Raw genomic sequence first — 23557 nt, 5'->3', positions numbered from 1 at the left:
GGGGAACCAAGATGGCAGAATAGGAGAAGATGGAGTTCACCCCCCACAGCAAACATATTAAAAAATATATCCACATGTGGAATAATTCTCATGGAAAACTAACTGGAAACTGGCAGGAAAATGTCTATACAACCAAAGCTGCAAGAAGGATCTCCACATAATCAGCTGGGATGGAAAAAAAAAAAAGGGCATCAGGTCAGGACCTGTGCGCCTGGGAGGAATCTGTAATGAAATAAAACATCTGTGTGGGTAGACTCTTTCCCTGGGGAGCATTAAGTTAAGCCCAACCTGGGGGGTCCTGTGTGCATGAGACAAACTTCCTTTCCTGCTCAGAAATCCACTGAGATGATAGTAGAGCTGGAATGAGGAGTACACACATGCTGGCTTGCCAAAAATCAGGGCAAAGAGGACTTCATGGCACTTCCCAACCCCAAAGGGGAAGTACCCAAGCCCCACTCACTCTGCACCACAGCCTGAACCAGGTTCTGGGCAAAGACTTGGTCTAGCTACACAGAGACACACTAGAGTGCCTGGGGCATGATCTGGATGGAGCTGTGGTGGCCACTATCTTGCATGCATGTAGGGTGGCATCAAAAGACTGTGAAGAAAGGTTTTGGGACCCAGGACGACCACACAGGTCCCACTGGATTTCAAAATCTTCAAATCACCAGAGGATCATATAAGAGAGAGGGCTATTCATCAAGGAGGCTGACTTAAGGGATGACTTCAGCTGGAGGACACAGATCCTGGTGCCAGTAAAAGGGTCTGCAGAAGTGGCACAGCATGCCTTCAGAGTAGATGTTGTCACCACTCCTTCTTGACTACTGAGGAAACTCAAGCACAGGGGACTTCAGAGATCAAGCCCTGAGCCTTTGGAGTGGGACCACTGACTCCAACACCTTAGACTACCAGAGAACAAACCCCAGGGAGTATCAAATAGTGAGAACTCACACAAAGGAAACCACTTCAATACAAGACCCGGCATCACCCAAACACCAGTACCACCCTGTGCAGGACACCTCATCTAAACAACAAACAAAACAAAAATACAAACCCAATCATAGCAGACAGGATTACCACCTCACTCAGCCTTGCCCATCAGAGGAAAAACAAACACACAAACAAACAAACAAAAACTCAGCACTAATCTCACCCTACACAAAGCTTACACAAACCACTGGACCAACCTTAGGAAGGCAGAAACCAAAAGGAAGAAAGAATTCAACCTTGAAGCCTGGGAAAAGGAGACCTCAAACACAATAAATTTTATAAGGAATGAGAAGGCAGAGAAATACTACACAAATGAACGAACAACCTAGAAACACAGAAGTCCAAATAAATGAAGAGGAAATAGGCAAACTACCTGAAAAAAAAATCAGAATAATGATAGTAAAGATGATCAAAAATCTTGAAAATAAAATGGAGAAAATGCAAGAATCAATTAACAAAGACCTAGAAGAATTAAGGAATAAACATACAGAGACAAACAACACCATTACTGAAATTAAAAATACTCTAGAAGGAACCAGTAGCAGAATATCTGAAGCAGAAGAATGAATCAGTGAGCTGGAAGATAAAATGGTGGAAATAACTTCTGAAGAGCAGAATAAAGTAAAAAGAATGAAAAGAATAGAGGATATTCTCAGAGACCTCTGGGACAATATCAAACACACCAACATTCAAATTATAGGGGTCCCAGAAGAAGAAGAGAAGAAGAAAGGGTATGAGAAATTCTTTGAAGAGATTATAGTTGAAAATTTCCCTAACATGGAAAATGAAATAGTCAATCTATTTGTGCCAAGAGGCACAAAGAGTCCCATACAGGATAAACCCAAGGAGAAACACACCAAGACACATACTAATCAAACTAACAAAGATTAAGCGCAAAGAAAGAATATTAAAAGTAGCAAGGGAAAAGCAACAAGTAACATACAAGGGAAACCCATACATTTTACAGCTGATCTTTCAGCAGAAACTCTGCAGGCCAGAAGGGAATGGCAGGATATATTTAAAGTACTGAAAGGGAAAAATCTATAACCAAGATTACTGTACCTGGCAAGGATCTCATTCAAAATTGATGGAGAAATCAAAAACTTTTCAGACAAGCAAACATTTAGAGAATTCAGTACCACCAAACCAGTTTTACAACAAATGTTAAAGGGACTTATATAATCAAGAAATACAAGAAAAGAAAAAAGATTTACAAAATCAACCCCAAACAATTAAGAAAATGGCAATAGGAACATATATATCAATAATTACTTTAAATGTAAATGGATTAAATGCTCCAACTAAAAGGCACAGACTGGCTGAATGGATACAAAAATAAGACCTATATATATGCTGTCTACAAGAAACCCACTTCAGACCTAAAGACACATATAGACTGAAAGTAAGAGGATGGAAAAATATATTCCATGAAAATAGGAAGCAAAAGAAAGCTAGAGTAGCAATCCTCATATCAGACAAAATAGACCTTAAAATAAAGAAGATTACAAGAGATAAGGAAGGACACTACATAATAATCAAGGGATCAATCCAAGAGGAAGACATAACAATTGTAAATATCTATGCACACTAACAGACATAAAGGGGGCAATTGACAGTAACACAATAATAATAGGAGACTTTAACACCCCACTCACACCATTGAAGAGATCATCAAAACAGATAATTAATAAGGAAACACAAGTCTTAAATAATACATTAGATGAGATGGATCTCATTGATATCTTCAGGACATTTCATCCAAAAGTAGAAGAATAAACCTTCTTCTAAAGTGCACATGGAATATTCTCCAGGATAGACCACATCTTGGGTCACAAATCAAACCTCAGTAAATTTAAGAAAATTGAAATTGTATCAAGCATCTTCTCTGACCACAATGCTATGAGACTAGAAATCAATTACAAGAAAAAAAAAAAAAACAACCTTAAGAAACACAAATACATGGATATTAAATAATATGTTTCTAAATAACCAGCAGATTACTGAAGAAATCAAAAGGGAACTAAAAACATTTCTAGAAACAAATGACAATGAAAACATGACAACTCAAAACCTGTGGGATGCAGCAAAAGCAGTCCTAAGAGGGAAGTTTATAGCAATACAATCCTACCTTGAGAAACAGGAAAAACATCAAATAGACAACCTAACTTTACACCTAAAACAACTGAAAAAATAAGAACAAAAAAACCTCCAAAACTAGTAGAAGGAAAAGAAATCATAAAGATCCAAGCAGAAAGAAATGAAAAAGAAATGAAAAAGAAATGAAATAAACAATAATAAAGATTAATAAAACTAAAAGCTGGTTCTTTGAGAAGATAAGAAAAATTGACAAACCTTTAGCCAGACTCATCAAGCAAAAAATCGAGAAGAATCAAATCAACAAAATTAGAAATGAAAAAGGAGAGGTTACAACAGACAATGCAGAAATACAAAGGATTCTAAGAGACTATTATGAACAACTGTTTGGCAATAAAATGGATAACCTGAAAGAAATGGATAGATTCTTAGAATAGTTCAATCTTCCAAGACTGAACCAGGAAGAAATAGAAATTATGAACAACCCAATTACAAGCACTGAAATTGAAGTTGTGATAAAAAATCTCCCCCCAAACAAAAGCCCAGGACTAGATGGCTTCACAGATTTCTGTCAAACATTTAGAGAAAAGCTAATGCCTATTCTTCTAAAACTCTTTCAAAAATTGCAGAAGGAACATTTCCAAACTCATTCTACGAGGCCACCATCACCCTAATACCAAAACCAGACAAAGACAACACAAGAAACGAAAACTACAGGCCAATGTCACTGATGAACATAGATGCAAAAATCCTCAACAGAATTTTAGCCAACAGAATTCAGCGACACATCAGAAAGCTCATACACCATGATCAAGTTGGGTTTATTCCAGGGATGCAAGGATTCTTCAATATACACAAATCAATCAATGTTATACACTGTATTAACAAATGGAAAGATAAAAACCATACGACATTCTCAATAGATGTAGGAAAAGCCTTTGACAAAATTCAGCACCCATTTATAATTAAAACTCTTCGAAAAATGGGCACAGAAGGAACCTACCTCAACACAGTGAAGGCCATATATGAGAAGGCTACAGCAAACATTCTCATTGGCAAAAAACTGAAAACATTCCCGCTAACATCAGGAACAAGACAAGCATGTCCACTTTCACCACTGTTAATCAACATAGTCTGGAAGTCCTAGCTACAGCAATCAGAGAAGAAAAAGAAATAAAAGGAATCCAGATCAGAAAAGAAGAAGTAAAGCTCTCACTGTTTGCAGATGACATGATAGATAGTGTACATAGAAAACCCCAAAGATACTATGAGAAAATTACTAGAGCCAATCAGTGAATTCAGCAAAGTCACAGGATACATCAATATACAGAAATCACTTGCATTTCTATATGCTAACAATGAAAAATCAGAAAGAGAAATTAAGGAATCAATCCCATTCACCACTGCAACAAAAAGAATAAAATATCTAGGAATAAACTTGCCTAAGGAGACAAAAGAACTGTACACAGAAAATTATAAGACACTGATGAAAGAAATCAAAGATGATATGAACAGGTGTAGAGATATTCCATGTTCCTGAGTAGGAAGAATCAATATTGTGAAAATGATTATACTATCAAAAGCAAAATACAAACTCAGTGAGATCCCTATCAAATTACCAATGGCATTTCCCACAGAACTAGAGTAAAAAAGTTCACAATTCATATGGAAACACAAAAGACCCCGAATAGCCAAAGGAGTCTTGAGAAAGAAGAATGGAGCTAGAGGAATCAACCTTCCTGACTTCAGATTATACTACAAAGCTATAGTCATCAAGACAGTATGGTACTGTCACAAAAACAGAAATATAGACCAATGGAACAAGATAGAAAGCCCAGAAATAAACCCATGCACCTATGGGTACCTTTTTTTTGTTGACAAAGGAGGCAAGAATATACAATGGGGCAAAGACAATGTGGCAAAGACCTCTCCAACAAATGGTGCTGGGAAAACTGGACAGCTACATGTCAAAGAATGAAATTAGAACACTGCCTAACACCATACACAAAGATAAACTGGAAATGGATTAAAGACCTAAATGTAAGACCAGAAACTATAAAACTCTTAGAGGAAAACATAGGCAGAACACTCGATGACATAAATCAAAGCAAGATCCTCTATGACCCACCACCTAGAGTAAAGGAAACAAAAACAAAAGTAAACAAGTGGGACCTGATTAAACTTAAAAGCTTTTGCACAGCAAAGGAAACTACAAGCAAGGTGAAAAGACAACCCTCAGAATGGGAGGAAATAATAGCAAATGAAACAACTGACAAAGGGTTGATTTCTAAACTATAAAAGCAGCTCATACAAGTCAATGCCAGAAAAACAAACAACCCAGTCAAAAAGTGGGGAAAAGACCGAAACAGACATTTCTCCAAAGAAGACATGCTGCTGCTGCTACTGCTGCTAAGTCGCTTCAGTCGTGTCCGACTCAGTGCGACCGCATAGACGGCAGCCCACCAGGCCCCGCCGTCCCTGGGATTCTCCAGGCAAGAACACTGGAATGGGTTGCCATTTCCTCCTCCAATGCATGAAAGTGAAAAGTGAAAGTGAAGTCGCTCAGTTGTGTCTGACTCTTAGCCACCCCATGGACTGCAGCCTACCAGGCTCCTCCATCCATGGGATTTTCCAGGCAAGAGTACTGGAGTGGGTTGCCATTGCCTTCTCAGAAAGAAGACATATAGATGGCTAATAAACACATGAAAAGATGCTCAATATCACTCATTATTAGAGAAATGAAAATCAAAACTACAATGAGATATCACCTCACACCAGTCAGAATGGCCATCATCAAAAAGTCTACAAACAATAAATGCTGGAGAGAGTGTGGAGAAAAGGGAATGCTCTTGAACTGTTGGTGGGAATGTAAATTGATACAGCCACTATGGAAGATGGTATGGAGATTCCTTAAAAAACTAGGAATAAAACCACCATGCTGCTGCTAAGTCGCTTCAGTCGTGTCTGACTCTGTGCGACCCCATAGACGGCAGCCCACCAGGCTCCTCTGTCCCTGGGATTCTCCAGGCAAGAACACTGGAGTGGGTTGCCATTTCTCTCTCCAGTGCATGAAAGTGAAAATTGAAAGTGAAGTCGCTCAGTCATGCCCGACCCTCAGTGACCCCATAGACTGCAGCCTACCAGGCTCCTCCATCCATGGGATTTTCCAGGCAAGAACACTGGAGTGGGGTGCCATTGCCTTCTCCAAAACCACTATATGACCCAGCAATCCCACTCCTAGGCATATACCCTGAGGAAACCAAAGTTGAAAAAGACACATGTAATCCCATTGTTCATTGCAGAACTATTTACAATAGCTAGAACATGGAAGCCACCTCGATGTCCATCAAGAGATGGACGGATAAAGAAGTTGTGGTACATATACACAATAGAATTTTACTCAGCCATAAAAAGGAATGCATTTGAGTCAGTTCTAATGAGGTGGGTGAACCTAGAGCCAATTATACAGAGTGAAGTAAGTCAGAAAGAGAAACATAAATATCGTATTCTAACACATATATACGGAATCTAGAAAAATGGTACTGAAGAATTTATTTATAGGGGAGTAGTGGACAGATAGACATAGAGAATAGACTTATGGACATGGGGAGAGGGGAGGAGAGGGTGAGATGTATGAACAGAGTCACATGGAAAGTTACATTCCCATATGTAAAATAGATAGCCAACGGGAATTTACTGTATGCCTCAGGAAACTCAAACAGGGGGCTCTGTATCAACCTAGAGGGGTGGGATGGGTAGGGAGATGGGAGGAAGGTTCAAAAGGGAGGGGGTATATGTATACCTATGGCTGATTCATCCTGAGGTTTGACAGAAAACAAAATTCTGTAAAGCAATTATCTTTCAATTAAAAAATAAATATTTTTTTAAAATTAAAGAAAAAAAGAGTGTGTAGTGGCTAAGTGCTGAACCTTGAACACAAAGGCCCTGGGAAAGGACTTCATCTAGCTATTCAGAGACAGCTGAGAGTGGCTGGAATGTGATCCAAGTGGAGCTGTGGAGGCCATTGTCAGCACACTCAGGAATAGGTGGTGGTTCGTCTCCCAGTGAGAGTGCCCTGGCTCCACCAACTCCTTACCACACCTTAGTGGTAGATCTGGAGCAGACAAGTTCTGGGAGAGATCTGCCAGAGAGGCAGCTCAGGTCTCAAGGGGCAGCACAGCCACCTCACTTCCTGTATTCACAATGCCCTGATCCCCAGCCTCAGTCTGTGTCTCATCACAGCCTTGTGCTATATCTAGGATGAACACAACAGAGAAATGGATGTGACCTTGAGCTGTTTCTGAGTAGAGCCACAGATGCCTACACAGGCAGCACATAGGTGCTCTGTGACCGAATGGGTGTCACCTGCTGCGGGGTAGAGGACACACTCAAAGGCAACAGAGCCTGATCAAACCTGACCCTCAGAGCTTCTAATCCAACAACTAGGGAGCAAACCTTGCCTCTGACAAGATGGGACAGCCACTGAGCAGAGAGGAAGCCCTGCCTCACATTCTGCATAGGCTCTAGATAGTCTAGCATGAAACACACCCCCTATCTAGGGAATAATGGTCAGCACAACCTAAGGAAAGACATGGCTGGTGTTGACACCAAAACCAGCCCTTACACCAAAAACACTGGACACACACACCCTGAACCAGGATGCTCTCATGGAAAAACATTCCTTCAAGATCACGGTAGAGAACTGTTTCTCTTAAATTAATAAAGACACACAAAGTCAAGTAAAATGAAGTTAGAGGGACTACTCCCAATTAAAAGAACAAAGAAATCCTCTGTAAGCAAAAACAATGAAATGGAGATCACCAGTCCTCTAAACCCTGAATTCAAAAAAGTAGTAATAAAAAAGTTAACATAATTAAGAAACATTATTGATAGAAATGCAGACCACTGTAACAGGAACTAGAAATTATAAAAATGAACCAATCAAAACTAGACAATTCAATTACCAAGATAAAAACCAATCTAGAAGCAATGAATAGCAAAGTAAATGACACAGAAGATCAAACAAGTGATCTAGAAGATAGAATAATAGAAATCATTCAATCAGAATAGCAGACAGAAAGACAAATGAAAAAACTGAAAGCAACATATGAAATATATTGGATAATATAAAACATTCCAGCCTACACAACAGGGGTTCTAGAAGGAGAAAATGAGAAATGGATGGGAATGTACTTGAAGAAATTATGGCTGAAAACTTTCCACACCTAAAGAAGGAAAAAGTATAGCAAGCACAAAGGGTACTAAATAAGATTAACCCAAACAGAGCACACCAAGGTATATCATAATTAAAATGGCAAAAGTTAAAGAGAGGATTGTAAGGCAGTGAGAAAAAAACAGAGCCAATTACAAGGGGATCCCTCCCCCCAAAGAGCTACCGGCTGATTTATCTGCAGAAATTTTACAGGCCATAATGGAGTAGCATAATATATTCCAATTACTGAAAGGAAAAAACCTAGGATTCTCTATCAGCAAGATTATCATCTAGAATAGAAAGAAAGATAAAGAATTTCTCAGACAGGCAACAACTAAACAAATTCAACAATACTACACCTACCATAAAAGAAATATTGAAAGGTCTTTTCTAAATAGAAAAGAAGCAAGAATCTATAGTAATGGGAAAAAAACACAACAGGAAAGGCAAATATATAAAATAATTGACGACCTGCCTGCCTGCTAAGTTGCTTCAGTCGTGTCCAACTCTGTGCGACCCCATAGACGGCAGCCCACCAGGCTCCCCCGTCCCTGGGACTCTCCAGGCAAGAACACTGGAGTGGGTTGCCATTTCCTTCTCCAATGCATGAAAGTGAAAAGTTAAAGTGAAGTAACTCAGTCGTGTCTGACTCTTAGCAACCCCATGGACTGCAGCCCACCAGGCTCCTCCATCCATGGGATTTTCCAGGCAAGAGTACTAGAGTGGGGTGCCACTGCCTTCTTCGATGATTGAAGACAGTACAGAGTAAAAAAAAAAAAAAAAAAAAAAACAATAAAAAAATTTGTAAAAACAATTATAACTACAATTACCAGCAAAAGGATAAGCATGTAGTTGTAAAATAGGACATAAAAATCACAAAATATGGAGGAGGGCAGTATAAAATGTAGATCATTTTAGAATGTGTTTGAACTTGCATGACTATCAGTTTAAAGCATGTAGATATAATAATGGGTCAATATACTTGTAATTCAGGGTAATCACAAATCAAAAACATATAAAAGATACATAAAAATGAAAAATAAAAGAACTCAAGCATACTGCAAAAGAAAATCATCAAACCACAAAAGAAAAAACAAAAGGAAGAAGAAATGAACAAAGAGAAACTACAATAACAACTGGAATACAAAACTGAAAATGACTGTAAGTACATACCTCCTTTAAATGTCAATGGACTGAATGTTCCTATCAAAACGAAGAGTGGCAGACTGGATAAAAAACAAGAAGCTACAATACGCTGCTTAAAAGAGTCTCACGTCAGGACAAAAGACACACACAGATTGAAAGTAAGGGGATGGAAAAAGATATTTCACGCAAACACAAATGACAAACAAATAAGGGTAGCAATACTCAGACAAAACAGACTTTAAAACACAAGTCACAAAGAAAGACAAAGAAGGGCTTTAGGTTCAGTTCAGTCGCTCAGTCGTGTTCGACTCTTTGCGACCCCATGAACTGCAGCACACCAGGCCTCCCTGTCCATCACCAAAAGAAGGACATTACATAATGATAAAGGAATCAGTACAAGAGGATGATATTATACTCATTTACATAAATGTACCCAATAAAAGGGATGCCATGATCTTAGTTTTTTTTTTTAATTTCTCTTATTTTGGTGATAAAATACTAGAAAGATTTAGGTAACATAATTTTGTAATAGGTTTACTCCCAGATATTATTTACATTTCATGTGTAAGGTGAATCACTGATGAAGATTTCCAGGTTATGTGAATGTTTACCACCAGGACATTGAAAGAAATTATACATGTAAGGAGAGACAGATTTCCTTTTCCCAAACATCTGTAAGAGCATCAAGTGCCTTTTATTTGAACAAATAAAGTCATTATTATGTATTTCTTTTCAAAAGAACAAAACATGACTGTCCAATAATAAAATGGTTTTATTATAAAATTTTATTTTTCAATTCAAATATCACCTTTCCCCAAAATTTTACCCTTTATGAATCATTTGGCATGCTTATGATTATTATGTAGAGCTCTTGAGTTTTATAAAACACTGAAGAAGAAAACGATGTTCTGTGTTTATTTATTTTTAATACAAATTTATTTAATTGGAGGCTAATTACTTTACAATATTGTGTTGGTTTTGCCATAAATTGACTGAATCTGCCACGGGTGTACATGTGTTCCCCATCCTGAAGGCCCCTCCCACCTCCCTCCCCATCCCATCCCTCTAGGTCATCCCATTGCACCAGCCCCAAGCATCCTGTATCATGCATTGAACCTGGACTGCTGATAGTTTCACATAGGATAATATACATGTTTCAATGCCATTCTCCCAAATCATCCCACCCTTGCCCTCTCCCACGTCCAAAAGACTGTTCTATACAACTGTCTCTTTTGCGGTCTCGCATACAGGGTTATTGTTACCATCTTTCTAAATTCCATATATATGGGTTAATATACTGATTGGTGTTTTTCTTTTTTCTTTTTTTTTTCCAGAAATGATGTTCCATTTATTCACTGAAAAAGAGGGAGATTAGGCCTTCTTGATCAATTTCTTCCAGTCTCCCCAACTCCCTCCCTTCACTTTTCCGAAATAACACACACTGAGAAACATTTTTGTACAAAAACCACGTATTATTCCCCCCCTCACAAAATCAGGTGGCTGTATTAAAGGAACAAAACCAGATCAAAGACATAAAAAGAAAAAGTCACCACTTATACTGAAACACAACAGTGTTAAGAATTCAGGTATTCTGTAGAATTATTACCAGCATAGTTAAAATATTTCCACCTGGATCTTTTAAATTTGAAAGTGATCACATTAAAGACCTGAGGTTGCAAGAGACCACAGTATGAACCAGAATTCCATTTTCCTTTAAAGACCTCAGTGGAAAAGGTATTTGGAATGAGTTTCCTTTGGGAAAAACTGGCGGGAAAATACAGAAAACCCTGGCCATTGTCAAAAGGCACTGGGATTAAACTCCAGTAGGAGCAAGTTCATTTTCACTCCTAGCGCCTGGAATAAACTCACTAAAGGAACAAGGTCTCCTTGGTTCCAGTACTTTCTGGCTTACTTCACTCTGCATAATCGGCTTCAGTTTCATCCACCTCATTAGAACTGATTCAAATGTATTCTTTTTAATGGCAAAGTAATATTCCATTCTGTATATGTACCATAGCTTTCTTATCCATTCGTCTTCTGATGGACATCTAGGTTGCTTCCATGTCCTGGCTATTATAAACAGTGCTGTGTTGAACATTGGAGTACACATGTCTCTTTCAATTCTGGTTTCCTTGGTGTGTATGCCCAGCAGTGGGATTGCTGGGTCGTATGGCAGTTCTATTTCCAGATTTTTAAGGAATCTCCACACTGTTCTCCATAGTGGCTGTACTAGTTTGCGTTCCCACCAACAGTGTAAAAGGGTTCCCTTTTCTCCACACCCTCTCCAGCATTTATTGCTTGTAGACTTTTGAATAGCAGCCATTCTGACTGGCATGAAATGGTACCTCATTGTGGTTTTGATTTGCATTTCTCTGATAATGAGTGATGTTGAGCATCTTTTCTTTTGTTAGCTATCTGTATGTCTTATTTGCAGAAATGTCTCTTTAGTTCTTTGGCCCATTTTTTGATTGTGTCATTTATTTTTCTGGAATTGAGCTGCAGGAGTTGCTTGTATATTTTTGAGATTAATTATTTGTCAGTTGCTTCATTTGCTGTTATTTTCTCTGATTCTGAAGGCTGTCTTTTCACCTTGCTTATAGTTTCCTTTGTTGTGCAGAAGCTTTTAATTTTATTTAGGTCCCATTTGTTTATTTTTGCTTTTATTTCCAATATTCTGCGAGGTGAGTCACAGAGGATCCTGCTGTGATTTATGTCGGAGAGTGTTTTGCCTATGTTTTCCTCTAGGAGTTTTATAGTTTCTGGGCTTAAATGTTTAGATCTTTAATCCATTTTGAGTTTATTTTTCAGCATGGTTTTAGAAAGTTTTCTACTTTCATTCTTTTAAAGTGGTTGACCAGTTTTTCCAGCATCACTTGTTAAAGAGATTGTCTTTTCTCCATTGTATATTCTTGCCTCCTTTGTCAAAGATAAGGTGTCCATAGCTGCATGGATTTATCTCTGGGCTTTCTATTTTGTTCCATTGATCTATATTTCTGTCTTTGTGCCAGTACCATACTGTCTTGATGACTGTGGCTTTGTAGTAGAGCCTGAAGTCAGGCAGGTTGATTCCTCCAGTTCCATTCTTCTTTCTCAAGATTGCTTTGGCTATGAAATTATTTGTTCTAGCTCTGTGAAAAATACCACTGGTAGCTTGATAGGGATTGCATTGAATCTATAGATTGCTTTGGGTAGTATATGCATTTTCTCTATATTGATTCTTCTGATCCATGAACACAGTATATTTCTCCATCTATTAGTATCCTCTTTGATTTCTTTCACAAGTGTTTTATAGTTTTCTATATATAGGTCTTTTTTTTCTTTAGGTAGATATATTCCTAAGTATTTTATTCTTTTCATTGCAATGGTGAATGGGATTGTTTCCTTAATTTCTCTTTCTGTTTTCTCATTATTAATGTCTAGGAATGCAAGGGATTTCTGTGTGTTGATTTTATATCCTGCAACTTTACTATATTCATTGATTAGCTCTAGTAATTTTCTTGTGGAGTCTTTATGGTTTTCTATGTAGAGGATCATGTCATCTGCAAACAGTGAGAGTTTTACTTCTTCTTTTCCAATTTGGATTCCTTTTATTTCTTTTTCTGCTCCGATTGCTGTGGCCAAAACTTCCAAAACTATGTTGAATAGTAGTGGTGAGAATGGGCACCCTTGTCTTGTTCCTAACTTTAGGGGAAATGCTTTCAATTTTTCACCATTGAGGATAATGTTTGCTGTGGATTTGTCATATATAGCTTTTATTATGTTGAGGTATGTTCCTTCGAGTCCTGCTTTCTGGAGGGTTTTTATCATAAATGGATGTTGAATTTTGTCAAAGGCTTTCTCTGCATCTATTGAGATAATCATATGGTTTTTATTTTTCAATTTGTTAATGTGGTGTATTACCTTGACTGATTTGCTGATATTGAAGAATCCTTGCATCCCTGGGATAAAGCCCACTTGGTTATGGTGTACGATCTTTTTAATGTGTTGTTGGATTTTGATTGCTAGAATTTTGTTAAGGATTTTTGCCTCTATGTTCATCAGTGATATTGGCCTGTAGTTTTCTTTTTTTGGCATCTTTGTCAGGTTTTGGTATTAGGGTGATGGTGGCCTCATAGAATGAGTTTGGTAGTTTACCTTCCTCTGCAATTTTCTGGAAGAGTTTGAGTAGGATAGGTGTTAGCTCTTCTCTAAATTTTTGGTAGAATTCAGCTGTGAAGCCATCTGGACCTGGGCTTTTGTTTGCTGGAAGATTTCTGATTACAGTTTCGATTTCGCGCTTGTGATGGGTCTGTTAAGACTTTCTATTTCTTCCTGGTTCAGTTTTGGAAAGTTGTACTTTTCTAGGAATTTGTCCATTTCTTCCAAGTTGTCCATTTTACTGGCCTATAGTTGCTGATAGAGTCTCTTATGATCCTTTGTATTTCTGTGTTGTCTGTTGTGCTCTCTCCATTTTCATTATTAATTTTATTGATTTGATTTTTCTCCCTTTGTTTCTTGATGACTCTGGCTAATGGTTTGTCAATTATATTTATCTTCTCAAAGAAGCAGCGTTTGGCTTTGTTGATTTTTGCTATGGTCTCTTTTATTTCTTTTGCATTTATTTCTGCCTTAATTTTTCAGATTTCTTTCCTTTTACTAACCCTGGGTTCTTCATTTCCTTTTCCAGTTGCTTTAGGTGTAGAGTTAGGTTGTTTATTTGACTTTTTTCTTATTTATTGAGGTATGTCTGTATTGCTATGAACCATCCCCTCAGCACTACTTTTACAGGTTCCCACAGGTTGTTGTGTTTTCATTTTCATTCGTTTCTATGCATATTTTGATTTCTTTTATTTCTTCTGTGATTTGTTGGTTATTCAGCAGCATGTTGTTCAGCCTCCATATGTTGGAATTTTTAATAGTTTTTCTCCTGTAATTGACATCTAATCTTACTGCATTGTGGTCAGAAAAGATGCTTGGAATGATGTCAATTTTTTTGAATTTACCAAGGCTAGATTTATGGCCCAGGATGTGATCTATGCTGGAAAAGGTTCCTTGTGTGCTTGAGAAAAAGGTGAAATTCACTGTTTTGGGGTGAAATGTCATATAGATATCAGTTAGGTCTAACTGGTCTGTTGTATCATTTAAAGTTTGTGTTTCTTTGTTAATTTTCTGTTTAGTTGATCTATCCATAGGTGTGAGTGGGATATTAAAGTCTCCCACTATTATTGTGTTACTGTTAATTTCCCCTTTCATACTTGTTAGCATTTGTCTTACATGTTGCACTGCTCCTATGTTGGGTGCATATATATTTATAATTGTTATATCTTCTTGGATTGATCCTTTGATCATCATGTAGTGTCCTACTTTGTCTCTTTTCACAGCCTTTGTTTTAAAGTCTATTTTATCTGATATGAGTATTGCTACTCCTGCTTTCTTTTGGTCTCTATTTGCATGGAATATCTTTTTCCAGCCCTTTACTTTCAGTCTGTGTGTGTCCCTTGTTTTGAGGTGGGTCTCTTGTAGACAACATATATAGGGGTCTTGTTTTTGTATCCATTTAGCCAGTTTTTGTCTTTTGGTTGGAGCATTCAACCCATTTACATTTAAGGTAATTACTGATAAGTATGATACCATTGCCATTTACTTTATTGTTTTAGGTTCAAGTTTATATACCCTTTCTGTGTTTCCTGTCTAGAGAAAATCGTTTAGTATTTGTTGGAGAGCTGGTCTGGTGGTGCTGAATTCTCTCAGCTTTGGCTTGTCGGTAACACTTTTGATTTCTCCTTGATATTTGAATGAGATCCTTGCTGGGTACAGTAATCTGGGCTGTAGGTTATTTTCTTTCATCACTTTGAGTATGTCCTGCCATTCCCTCCTGGCCTGAAGAGTTTCTATCGAAAGGTCAGCTGTTATCCTTATGGGAATCCCCTTGTGTGTTATTTGTTGTTTTTCCCTTGCTGCTTTTAATATTTGTTCTTTGTGTTTGATCTTTGTTCATTTGATTAATATGTGTCTTGGGGTGTTTCGCCTTGGGTTTATCCTGTTTGGGACTCTCTGGGTTTCTTGGATTTGGGTGATTATTTCCTTCCCCATTTTAGGGAAGTTTTCAACTATTATCTCCTCAAGTATTTTCTCATGGTCTTTCTTTTGTCTTCTTCTTCTAGGACTCCTATGATTCGAATGTTGGGGTGTTTAACATTGTCCCAGAGATTGTTAACATTGCCTCAGAGAGTCTCTGAGGTTGTCCTCATTTATTTTAATTCGTTTTTCTTTTTTACTCTCTGTTTCATTTATTTCTACCATTGTATCTTCTACCTCACTTATCCTATCTTCTGCCTCCATTATTCTACTGTTGGTTCCCTCCAGAGTGTTTTTGATCTCATTTATTGCATTATTCATTATATATCAACTCATTTTTATTTTGCTAGGTCCTTGTTAAACCTTTCTTGCATCTTCTCAATCCTTGTCTCCAGGCTACTTATCTGTAACTCCATTTTGTTTTCAAGATTTTGGATAATTTTCACTATCATTATTTGGAATTCTTTATCAGATAGATTCCCTATCTCTTCCTCTTTTGTTTGGTTTGGTGGGCATTTATCCTGTTCCTTTACCTGCTGGGTATTCCTCTGCCTTTTCATCTTGTTTATATTGCTGTGTTTGGGGAGGCCTTTCCAGGAGTTCTCTTTATTGTGGAGTTTCCTCACTGTGGGAGAGGCTGGATGGGTGGCTTGTCAAGGTTTCCTGCTTAGGGAAGCTTGTGTCAGTATTCTGGTGGGTGGAGCTGGGTTTCTTCTCTCTGGAGTGCAGTGAAGTGTCCAGTAATGAGTTATGAGATGTCAGTGAGTTTGGTGTGACTTTGGGCAGCCTGTATATTGAAGCTCTGGGCTGTGTTTCTGCGTTGCTGGAGAATTTGTATGGTATGTCTTGCTCTGGAACTTGGCCCTTGGGTGGTGCTTGGTTTCAGTGTAGGTATGGAGGCGTTTGATGAGCTCCTATCAATTAATGTTCCCTGGAGTCAGGAGTTCTCTGGTGTTCTCAGGATTTGGACTTTAGCCTCCTGCCTCTGGTTTTCATTCATATTCTTACAGTAGCTTCAAGACTTCTCCATCTATACAGCACCAATGATAAAACATCTAAGTTAAAGATGAAAAGTTTCTCCACAGTGAGGGACACCCAGAGGGGTTCACAGAGTTACATGGAGAAGAGAAGAGGGAGGAGGGAGATATAGGTGACCAGGAGGAGAAGAGGGGGAATCAAAAGAGGAGAGAGCAAGCTAGCCAGTAATCACTTCCTTATGTGCTCTCCACAGTCTGGACTGCTCAGAGATGTTCACGGAGTTACACAGAGAAGAGAAGAGGGAGGAAGGAGACAGAAGTGGTCAGGAGGATAAAGGGGGGAATGAAAAGAAGAGAGACAGATCCAGCCAGTAATCAGTTCCCTAAGTGTTCTCCACAGTCCAGAACACACAAAGAGATTCACAGAGTCGGGCAGAGAAGAGAAAGAGGAGGGAAGAGATAGAGGCGACCTGGTGGAGAAAAAGGAGAGTCCAAAGAGGGAGAGAGCAGTCAAGCCAGTGATCTTGCTCCCACGTAAAAATGGGTATTGAAGATTGGGTTATTAAAGGTACAAAATTGATAACAAATACCAAAAAGCAAGGATTAAAAATCTAGAGTAGAGGCTGGATTCTCAAAAATACAATACTGAAGAAAAAAACAAAGTCACAAAAATTATAATATATATATGAAGTTTGCTTTATAAAATAGGGTCTTTTTTTTTTGCAAAGTAATAGTAGGTTATAAAAATGAAAATTAAAGGTGTAATAGAGGACTTAAAAATTTTAAAAATTTTTATTTTAAAAATTTAAAGAATGATAATAGTAAAAATATATCTAGGACTTTCTCTGGTGTTCCTGTGGACAGCGTGGGGTCAGTTCATTTTTAGATAGTTCCTTGATCTGGCTTATACTTCACAAGATCTATAGGCTCCTTCCTATGTAGTCGGTGCTAACTACAGGATTTTAATCTATTGCACCTGTCACTTCCATGGCGGTTCCCTCTGTTTATTTTAGCTTCTTCTCTTTGCTGGTCTCTTCAGTGTCTAATTTCCACCCTGACACAAGGGGGCTGTGGTGGACACTTTTTTAGGCTCACTTGTTCAGTCGTGCTGTGGGGAGGAAAAGTGAAAGTGAATGTGAAGTTGGTCAGTCATGTATGACTCTTTGCGACCCCATGGACTGTAGCCTACCAGGCTTCTCAGTCCATGGGATTTTCCAGGCGAGAGTACTGGAGTCGGCTGTCATTTCCTTCTCCAGGGGATCTTCCCAACCCAGGGATTGAACCCAGGTCTCCCGCATTGTAGGCAGACACTTTACCCTCTGAGCCACCAGGGAAGAACACTGCAAACAAATAACACTGGCACGTGCTCACAGTGACTCGGCCACACTGGGTTTGCCCCCGCTCATGGCGTGTGTGCTTTCCCTGTCTACACTGCTTAGGCTCTAGATGCTCTGCTGGGAACTGTCTAAGGCCAGCCCTGGGTTGTATGCACTTCCCAGGTCTAAGCCACTCAGGTTCAGGTACTTGGGTACTCCACAAAGGCGTTGACTCGGTTGGGCCTGCGTTGTGCCCTTCCCAGGTCCACACAGCTCAGGTGACCAGGTGCTTGGCGAGCACGGTCGCTTTGACTTATCACCTCCCCCATCCCTGCCACTCGGTTTTCTGGGTTTACAACTGGCGCACCTTCTCAGGTGTGCCTTGTGTCTCTTCTGGGGAGCTGATCTCTGGCTGCGACCCTCCTGGCAGATGTCAACCGTCCAGAATCCCAAGAAGTCTTGGTTAGCAACGAAGCCTGCTTGCAGTTTGGTAGATGATGCCTCTCTGGGGCCGTGATCACCCCCCTTCTGGCTCTGGCTGCCCTCGCCTGCCTGTCTCCGGTGGGGGATGGGCTGGTCCACAGCTGGCTAGTCTGCTCAGTCCTTTGTTCTGTGAGCCGACCTGGTGGTGTCTTAGGTTAGTGCTTTTTGCTAGTTAGCTATCCCACAGTCTGGTTTGCTATCTCAAGTTAGTTCCCTCAGATTGCCCTTGGGACATTCATCCAGGTCCTTACTCTAAGCAATGCAGCCTGAGCCTCCCTGTCCAATCTCCGCTTGCTCGTGGTGGATGCCGGCATCTGTGCTGCTTCTCTGCTGGGAGTTACCGTTGGGCATGTAATCTGTGGGTTTTAAGTATTTATTTATTTTTCCTCCCAGTTATGTTGCCCTCTGAGGTTCCAAGGCTCCCCACAGACTCACCAGTGAGAGTGTTTCCTGGTGTTTGGAAACTTCTGTCTTTTTTAAGACTCCCTTCCCAGGACAGATCTCTGTCCCTACCTCTTTTGTCTCTCTTTTTATCTTTTATATTTTTTCCTACTTCCTTTCAAAGATAATGGGCTGCTTTTCTGGGTGCCTGATGTCCTCTGCCAGCATTCAAAAGTTGTTTTGTGGAATTTACTCAGCGTTCAAATGTTCTTTTGATGAATTTGTGGGAGAGAAAGTGGTCTCTCTGTCCTATTCCTCCGCCATCTTAGGACTGCCGATCTTAGGTTTTTTTAACATTGAGTTTCAAGTTGAACCATAAAGAAAGCTGAGCATTAAAGAATTGATGTTTTTGAATTGTGGTTTTGGAGAAGACTCTTGAGAGTCTGTTGGACTGCAATGAAATCAAACCAGTCAAAGCTAAAGGAAATCAATCCTGAATATTCATTGGAAGGACTGCTGCTGAAGCTCCAGTACTTTGGCCACTTGATGAGAAGAGCTGACTCATTGCAAAAGTCCCTGATGCTGGGAAAGATTGAAGACAAAAGGAGAAGGGGGTGGCAGAGTGTGACATGGTTTGGTAGCTTCAGTGACTCAATGGACATGAATTTGAGCAAACTCCAGGAACTAGTGAAGGACAGAGGACCTTGGCACGCTACAGTCCATGAGGTTACAAAAGAGTTGGACACAGCTTAGTAAATGAACGAAAACAACAACAATAAATATATTAAACAAATACTAACTAACATAAATTGATAAATGGGTAATAGTACAATAATAGTAGGAGACTTTTAACACCCCACTGACATCAATGGAGTGATCACCCAGACAGAATATCAATAAAAAACAGAAGTTTTAAGTGACAAAACAAACCAACTGGACTTAATATCTATAGGACATGACATACACATACATACATACACACACACACAAATATATACATACACACACACACACATTCTTCTCAAGTGTGCATGAAAATATTTTCCAGAATAGACAATAGGTCACAAAATAAGCCCCAACATATTTAAGAGGACAGAAATTATTTCAAGCATCTTTTCCAACCATAATGGTATGAAACTAGAATGAAAAGCAGAAAAAGAACAAAAACTCATGGAGACTGAACAACATGTTACTAAAAAAAAAAAAACAATGTTGAAATCAAACAAGAAATCATAAAATACCTTGAAACAAAGAAAAATGAAAACAAAACAATACAAAATTTAGGTGATATTGCAAAAGAAATTCTAAGAAGGAAGTTTATAGCAATATAGACCATCCTCAAGAAACAAAAAATAGTCTTAAAGAACCTAATGTATTACTTAAAATAATTAGAAAAAGAAGAACAAAGATAACCTCAAGTCAAAAGAAGAAAGGAAATTACAAGGATCAGAGAAGAAATAAATAAAATAGAGATTAAAAAATAATTGAAAAGATCAATATAACCAAAAGCTGATTTTTTAAAAGATAAAATTGACAAACCTCTAGCTAGCCTCATGAAGAAGAAAAGAGAGGATCCAAATAAACAAAATAAGACATGAAAGAGGAGAAGTAACAACTGATACCACAGAAATACAAAAAAAAAAAAGAGAGAGGGAGAGAGAGAAGAGTATACTATGAAGATATGTAAGCCAACATATTGGAGAACCTAGAAGAAATGGACAAGTTTCTAGAAACATACAGGCTGCCAAAACGGAGATAAGGAGAAACAGTTTGAACAGACTGATCACTAGAAATGAAATAGAATCTGTAATTTAAAAAACTCCTTGCAAACAAAAATTCAAAACTGGTTGGCTTCCCTGAAGAATTCCACCAAACATAAAAAGAACTAATCCTATCCTTCTCAAACTATTTCAAAAACTTGAAGAGATAGGAGCACTTCCAAATTCACTCTATGAGACTACCATCACCCTGATTAAAAAAAAAAAAAAAAAAACAGAAAAGGTTCTAAAAAGAAAATTAAAGGTAAGTATTGTTGATGAATATAGTAGTAGAAATCCTCAACAAAATATCAGCAAACCAAATCCAAAAATACAAAAAAGGACCACACATTATGATTTAAGTTGTATTCAATCCAGGGTCATAAGGATGGTTCAACACATGCAAATCAAGCAATGACATACATCACGTTAACAAAAGAAAAGACAAAATCACATGATCATCTCAATAGACACAGAAAGAGCATTTGATAAAATTCAACATCCAGTCATGATAAAAACTCTGGCCAAAGTGGGTATAGAAGGAACATATCTCAATATAATAAAAGCCATTTTGACAAGCCCACAACAAACATGATATTCAACTGTGAAAAGCTGAAAAGCTTCCCATTAAATTCAGGAATAAGACAAGGATGCCCACTCTTGGCACTTCTATTCAATGTATCATTGGAAGTCCTAGTCACATCAATCAGACAAGAGAAAGAAATAAAATGTATCCAAATGGAAAAGAGAACCCTCCTACACTGTTGGTGGGAATGTAAGTTGATGAAGCCTATATTGAAAACAGCTTGGAGATTCCTCAGAAAACTAAGAATAGAATTACCATATGCTCTAGCAATCACACTTCTGGGAATATACTTGGAGAAAACTATTAATATAATTCAAAAAGACACATGCATTCCTATGTTCATAGCAGCACTATTCACAATAACCAAAACATGAAAACAACCAAAATGTCTATTGACAGATGAATGGATAAAGAAGATATGATAGATATATTAAATGAAATACTACTCAGCTATAAAAATAATGCCACTTGCAGCAACAGGGACAGATCTAGTGATTATTGTAGTAAGTGAAATAAGTCAGAAAGAAAAAGACAAATAGCATATAGTATCATTATATGTGGAATCTAAAATATGGCACAAACAAACCTATCTACAAAACAGAAACTGACTCACAGGGAGAACAGACTTGGTTTCCAAGGGGAAGTGGGGAGAGAGAGGTATGGACTGGGAATTTGCAGTCGGTAGATGCAAACTTTTACATTTAGAATGGATGAACAACAAGGTCCTACTGTATAGCACAGGGAACTATATCCAATCTCCTGGGATAAACCATAATAGAAAAGAATATAAAAAAAGAACATATCTACGTATATAACTGAGTCATTTGGTTATACACCAGAGACTGGCACAACAATGTAAATCAACTATACTTTAATTTAAAAAATTCCTCAAAAATGGATTCAAATGGAAAGGAAGAGGTAAAATTGTCATTATTTGAAGATGACATGATACTCTATATAGAGACTCCTAAAGTCTCGAGACAAAGATTATTAGAACTAAAATATGCATTCAGGAAGGTTGCAGGATATGAGATTACTATATACAAATCTGTTGCATTTCTTTACACTAATAATGAAATATCTGAAAGAGAAAGTAAAAAAAATCCTGTTTAAAAATCATATAAAAAAATCTAAGAATAAACTTATCTGAGGAGGTAAAATACCTACATGCTGAAAACTATAAAACACTGATTAAGGAAACAGAAGATGATTCAAAGAAATGGAAAGATATCCCAAGCTTTCAGATTATAAAAATTAACATTTTAAAAATCACAATACTCCTCAAAGAAATCTCCAGATCTGATGCAATCTGCATCAAAATATCCATGGCATATTTAACAGAACAAGAACAAATAATCCAAAAATTCATATGAAACCACAGAAGACCCAGATTGCCAAAGAAATCCTGAGAAAAAAGAACAAAGCAGGAGGCATAACCCTTCCAAATTTCAGACAATACTACAAAGATACAGTAATCCAAACTCAGCATGGTATTAGCACCAAAACAGACATAGTCAATTAATCTACAGTAAAAGAGGCAAGAATATATAATGGAGAAAAGACAGTCTCTTCAGCAAGAGGTGCTAGGAAAGCTGGATGTGTTGTGCTGTGCTTTGTCACTCAGTGGTATCTGACTCTGCAATCCCATGAACTGTAGCCCATCAGGCTCCTCTGTCCATGGGGATTCTATAGGCAAGAACACTGGAGCAGGTTGCTGGATAGCTACATGTAAATCAGTGAAATTGGAACACGCCCTCACATCATATACAAAAATAAACTCAAGATGCTTTAATAAATATAAAGGCATGTCAGAGATTGCCCTGGTAGTCCAGTGGTCGAGAATCCACCTGCTAATGCTGGGCATGGGTTTGATCCCTGGTCTGGGAACTAGGATTCCACGTGCTGAGGAGGAACTAAACCTGTGTGCCACAACTATGAAGCCTGAACTCTAGAGCCTGTGAGCTGAAACAACTGAAGCCCTTGCACCCTAGAGCCTGTGCTCGACAACGAGAAGCCATCACAATGAGAAGCTCAGTAGCCACAACTAGAGAAATCCCATGCACAACAACGAAGACCCAGTGCAGAAAAGAAAAAAAAAGGACTGAAAACATGACATGATGAAACTCCTAGAAGAGAACACTGGCAAAATATTTTGGACATAAATTGTAGCAATATCTTCTATGCTCAGTCTCCCAAGGCAAAAGAAATCAAAGCAAAAACAAACAAATGGGACCCAATTAAGCTTAAAAGCTTTTGCACAGCAAAGGAAATCATCAACCAAGTGAAAAGACAACCGACAGAATTAAAGAGAATATTAGTAAATGATGCAACTGACAACGGGTTAATATCCAATAGAGACAAACAGGTCAAACAACTCAATATGAAAAAGCAAACAACTCACTCAAAAAATGAGCAGAAGACCTAAATAAACATTTCTCTAAAGAAGACACATAGATGGCCAATAAACACAAGAAAAACACTCAATATCACTATTGGAGAAATGAAAATCCAAACCACAATGAAGTATTACCTCACATCTGTTAAAATGGCTATCATGA

General features: G+C 38.2%; 1 protein-coding gene across 2 annotated transcripts in view; it reads right to left on the bottom strand.

The window, feature by feature from the left end:
* Positions 1-23557, bottom strand: part of MEIKIN (meiotic kinetochore factor) — a 136517-nt gene that overhangs the window by 81290 nt on the left and 31670 nt on the right. The window lies entirely within an intron of this gene.

This window comes from Bos indicus, chromosome 7 (genome assembly GCF_029378745.1).
Source record: "Bos indicus isolate NIAB-ARS_2022 breed Sahiwal x Tharparkar chromosome 7, NIAB-ARS_B.indTharparkar_mat_pri_1.0, whole genome shotgun sequence".
Taxonomy (NCBI): Eukaryota; Metazoa; Chordata; class Mammalia; order Artiodactyla; family Bovidae; genus Bos; species Bos indicus.
Note: the sequence above shows the minus strand (reverse complement) of the source record. Positions and strands in the feature narration are given on the sequence as shown.